A 5,337-nucleotide genomic window follows, 5' to 3' on the forward strand; every position below is an offset into this window, starting at 1 on the left:
AATAACTTCCAGTCACCTGTGACCTCCCTGGTTAGCCTGGGACTGCTGATAAAAGATGGAAAATGGCCAGCTTCCTCAGTACCCTTGGGTGGATTCCATCTGGTTGCATAGACCTGCGTGTGTCTAAGTGGTGTAACAGGTCACTGACCATTTCCCCTTCGATTTTGGGGGTTTCATTCTGCTCCCTGCCTCTGCCCTCCAGCTCAGGGGGCTGGGTATCCAGAGAAGAACTGATCTTACTATTAAAGACTGAGGGAAAGAAGACATTAAATACTTCAGCCTTTTCCTTATTCTTTGTCACTGTTTCACCAGGCATCTAATAAAGGATGGAGAGTCTCCTTAGGCCTCCTTGTCTTGCCAATGTATTTATAGAAACATTTTTTTAATTGTCTATTACAGTAGCAGCCAGGTTAAGTTCTGGTTGAGCCCTGGACCTTCTTTTTTCTCTCTGCATTCTCTCACGGCATCCTTCTAGTCCTTTTGAGTAGCCTGCCCTTTCTTCCAAAGGTCATAAACTCTTTTTTCTTTCCTGAGTTCCAGCCAAAACTTTCTGTTCAGCCAGGCCGGTCTTCTTTCCTGCTGGCTCATCTTTCTGCACACAGGCACAGTCTGCTCTCAGGCCTTTAAGGTGTCCTTGTCCATGGCAGGGGAGTTGGAATAAGATGATCTTTAGGTCCTTTCCAATCCTAACTATTCCATGATTCTATAATTCTAAGAAGTAAGTTGTCATGCTGTTGGATGAACTGAAACTTTACCACAAATCCACTGCAACACAAAGTATTAATTTGCTTAGGCCATTCAGATCTCACTTACTTGAATCTCCCTATGCTGGAGAAAGGGCACACAGTTTCCCAAAAATAGATGCCTAATGTGATTAGAGGCTCTTGGGAGTCTCAAACATCCACATGGGCCTTGTGGATACTAGACAGGTCTTACAGAAGACTCATGGTCCTCCAGATGTTGGAGACCAGCTGGAATACCCTAGAGCATCTCAAATAACATTGAACACCTATGTTCAGGCAAGCGAATAACAGCTTTTAATCACCATGATCAGCTTGGAGAAAGAGAGAATAGCTCTCTATTTAAAAAAGCTTTCAAACTGCTCCAATACACATTTATGAGAGTCTGACCATGCTCTCAATACAAGTGACATCCAAGCTGGGAAAACAAAACAGCAATCACAGTATTTGCTTACTTACATATTCCACGTAATGAACAAAAAATACCTAGGACCACATGGATGCAACCAGAATGGGGAAATCCAAGAATTTTATGTGCTTTTGTCCCAGTCTTTCCCTGGAGAGTTTTTTATGCCTCCTTCACTCCGAAAGACAAGTAATTACGAGGAAATCTCAGGCTTCTATTAAACAGAAGATACAGTAATAATCCTCAGAAGTGCAGAAGAACCCTTAAAAAGGCAAAATGGAAAAATTTTCAGTATGAGAAAGCAAATAAAAAGAGCCTACATTCATTTTTACAATAAAAATCTGATGAAGTTTAAGTTGATAATATGACTGGGATGGGAGGAGAGAAAGCAAAGAGAAGGCTGACTCATGTTTTTTGAATGTTTGGGGTTAGCACCAGTGTATCTGGCAAATTCTTGTGTGTACTTAATATGTGTGAAGGAAATTATAATTGGTCCATAGATGATTTGTTAACTAAAAATAGGGCTAAAGCTGTAAAAATATTTGTAACATGAAATTTCACCAACTCTTCATGATTCTTTAGCACTTTTCTCAAAACACATTGCTAACTATGGGGTCTCTAAACACCTCTCTGTGGTAATTTATTTGAGAGCTGATGGCAAAGCTGAAGATGCATTTCAGCACATTGGGTGAGATCTGCAAAGGCAGTTAAAGCAGATGAGGACCAGCCAAGCTAAGGGAGCAACTCATTCTCAATCACAACACTGAATCACCTCACTGACTTAAATGCCTTTACCCTACCAGCACCTCCTGTCAGGTTAGAAACTTGCTCTGGTCCTATATTTGTAAGTGAAGGAGCAGCAGATGAGGTTTGTCTGCCTGGCTGGCTGAGCAGTCTGTCCTTGGTGGTTGAAAATGTCCCTAAAGCAAGGAAACCATCCCAGGATTTACTAATCACCATATTACCTTTCCAGACCTAATTTTGTATGTTGTCTCCACATTTTGAACAACTTCCTGACCATGAGATTGTCTTGGTCACTTCTTCTGGACAGTAGTAAAAAATCTGCTGGGACACCCATTTTCCATGTACCCCAAACAGGAATGTTCCCAGATGTCCTCAGTGAACTTGACATGATAGAGGTACCCCAAGTGAGGCACCCCTATGTGGTCCCATTCATTACATGGCACATCATCTCATTTTCTTGGGTATATGAAGAGAAAGTCTCAGTCTGAACCTGGAATTGATTGAAAGTCCGGTTGAAGGTGGTGGAAAAAAAATCCTCTCTTGACCTTCATGAGCTTTGGCTGGTATCCAGGCTCCTGACATTCACACCTCCTTAATGCAGCCTCCGGCACTTGAGTCATGTAAAGCTGGGTTGGGGAAAATCTCAGGTAATGCAGCATAAGCAGCCACCCCGAAGGAGATGAGCTGGTCAGCTTTTCCCAGCTATGTCATGGTTGTGTGCAGAGTTTATGAAGTGCTCCTTATCCAAGTGCATCCAAACTGAGCAGCAGCTTTTGCTGTGCCTGCGACGGAAGACGTTAGAACTTGAGCTGCCACCAGCACCTTGCCATTGACCTCAGCCTTTCTCACCTCTCTCTCCTCTCCACAAACTCTGTCCCCTCCCAGTCACCCCCCTCTTCTTCCTCTCCCCAGCCTCATGACAGCACTGTAGCTGGGTCCAAAAATCTGTCATCTGGAGTTTCTACTCCCTGAAATTATAGTCTATGGTTTATGAAACGGTGAAGGCCTGCTCAGTGTTACCTCCTTGTCACTCCTCATTTGCCCTTTATTAATAGGTGGATGAACTTGAACAAATACAGCAAATTCCTCTGCTTTCCTCTTTTTGCCTTTCCATCTCATCTGTCTTTTGCTGCTCTGCACAGTTCACCTCTCAATCTACCTCTTTCTCTCTGTTCCAGCCCAAGTCACAAAGCAGGGGTAAAAACAATGTCCTTTCCCTGGGCTGTTAACCAATCATATAAGCTTAAGCCTTGTTCACAGTTTGCAACTAGAAATGAGAAAGTGTATGTGCCCACTCATAGGTGCAAATGCACGTGCGTGTGTGTGAAAACACTGCCTTTACATCAAGGTTTGCAAGAAAAGGTGGAGACCTTCTTAAGAAATCTATCTGGGAATTGGAGTAAACTGAAAGTTTTCAGTTAATTTAAATTTTTATTTCAATTTCCACCCCAGTTTTCTGCATTTATAATGTATTTCTTTTCCCTTAAGGAGAAGAGTTTTGCTGCTTGCAGGCACTAGATTGAATTACAGGTTACATCTCTTCTTGGTGCGAAATCAGCAGTTACATGGGTCCATATGATCTGACAAGCCAGCTTTCACTTACTTGGGTAATTACATGTCCAGTCCCTCCTCCTATTACCAGGGGATGCCTAGCATGGTCTGGTTTGAATAGACCTACGTGACTGATGTCAAAAAAAAAAAGGATGCATAATTTGAAGGAGAGAAGCTGTGATCATGGTAAAACCAAAAGCAGGTTACCCTGTGGAGGGCTTATAGTAGCAATATGGGAAGCCAGCAGCTGGCAGTGCTGAAGTCTCTGCTTTCTTGAAGCTGGATATCACAGAAAGCAGAAAAGTCTGTTTTAGAGGAATCCAATAGATTGTTTGTTATTACCCTCAGGTTACATTTATGTTCATACTCTAGCACAGGGACAAGTTCTGAAGGAGCAAATTCTGCATATACTCATAACACTCTTACCCTTCAGAACTGCTTGGCTGCACGGAAACTGCCTTTGGAAATGTTTCCTTTCTATCTCCTAAACAACACCCAAGAGTTACTTGCAAGTTTGCTAGTTCATCTGGGCGAATATGGTCAGTGTTAACAAATGAGTAACATGAACAACAGAGTCCCAGCAGCCAGAGACAGTCATATAACTCTCTCCACTAGTGGAAGTCTGAGATACTAGTAAGCAAAGGTAAAGCATTTTGTAAATGATAGCTCCGTCAGTTAAAATTACAACTTTTTAATAATCAGAGCTAATTGAACAGACTGGGAGATACAGGCTTTAGACTAAGAATTAATGGACAGTTTATGAGATTAAAAAAATGTCAGCTGTGGCTTTCTTACATTAGGTTCTTACTTTTGGGCGATGCTTTTAAAGAAGTAATGTCACCATTAGCATCTGACTTACACAAAATAAGATTTTGTCTTTTTCTTTAGGAAACAATCATCACCCAGCCATCAGCATCAACATCAACACCACTGGGAGGCATAACCCCATTAGATCTCCTCTCTATAATGGCTAGGCAAAGCTGGACTTTTTTTGACATATCCCCGTGACTAGAGCTGAAATGATAAGATTCACTGGAGGTGACCAGAGTTGTTGCTCACCTTTCTTGCCGGAAGAACTTTGCTTCCCACTCTGATTACCGGATTCATCCACATCTTGGCTATCAGGAATTTTCTGGGTTGTTGAGCTGGTGACAGAGTGTAGTCAACTTTAAAATACACTTTGCACTTGCTCTTTAAAAACTACCCCTTCCACAGAGAGCCTGATGTCTCTAGTTATAGACCACACTGAATGAAGGACTTCCACCTATCTGAGGATCATAGGAAACAAGCTACTGTCAGCTGTGCTAGTAGAATGCAGGAGCCATGCCTTTCTCTGGAAAGAAAACATATAACAAACAGCCTGGATATTTTTTTCTTTTTCTTTCCAAATTTGTGGGTGTGTGAATGCCGGATTTGTGCCAATTCAGGTCACTGCACACAGCACAGCAGAGAAAATAAAACAAAAACTTAAGGAACTCAGCACAGCAGATCAATCCAGGCTTCAGTAGCTGCCGCAGCAGGTGGGCAATGTTAACTGGGCTTGGCCGTCTTCAGCTGTTTTGAACATTTGCTGGTAGAAGGAGATGATCAGAGGTCATGTCTGTGTTACAAGGGAGCACTGTTTCCGGTTGGGGATATTAGTCATTAATTAAGAACAGGTGTTGGTTGTCTAGACAACTATGCGGGCTAGCCAGGAAGAAAAAGTGGATTTTCAGGTGATTATTGGGAAAAGGTAGGGAATTAACCACTTAATAAGTTTCATTTTATTTTCAGTTTACAATGTTTAACCATGGAATACTACTTTTTTTCCCAGTGAGAAAATAGATAATTTTCATAGAATCATAAAATGGTTTGGGTTGGAAGGCACCTTAAAACTCATCCAGTTCCAACGCCCTG

General features: G+C 42.0%; 1 long non-coding RNA gene across 1 annotated transcript; it reads right to left on the reverse strand.

Moving 5' to 3' along the window:
• Nucleotides 1-1,027: 1,027 nt before the first annotated feature.
• LOC136009220 (uncharacterized) lies at nucleotides 1,028-4,986 on the reverse strand. The gene is made up of 3 exons (XR_010610408.1): nucleotides 4,501-4,986; nucleotides 2,112-2,672; nucleotides 1,028-1,408 (listed from the first exon to the last, which is right to left on the reverse strand). It is a non-coding gene; the product is annotated as an uncharacterized LOC136009220 (long non-coding RNA).
• Nucleotides 4,987-5,337: the final 351 nt, after the last annotated feature.

Source organism: Lathamus discolor, chromosome 2 (genome assembly GCF_037157495.1).
Source record: "Lathamus discolor isolate bLatDis1 chromosome 2, bLatDis1.hap1, whole genome shotgun sequence".
Lineage (NCBI taxonomy): Eukaryota > Metazoa > Chordata > Aves > Psittaciformes > Psittacidae > Lathamus > Lathamus discolor.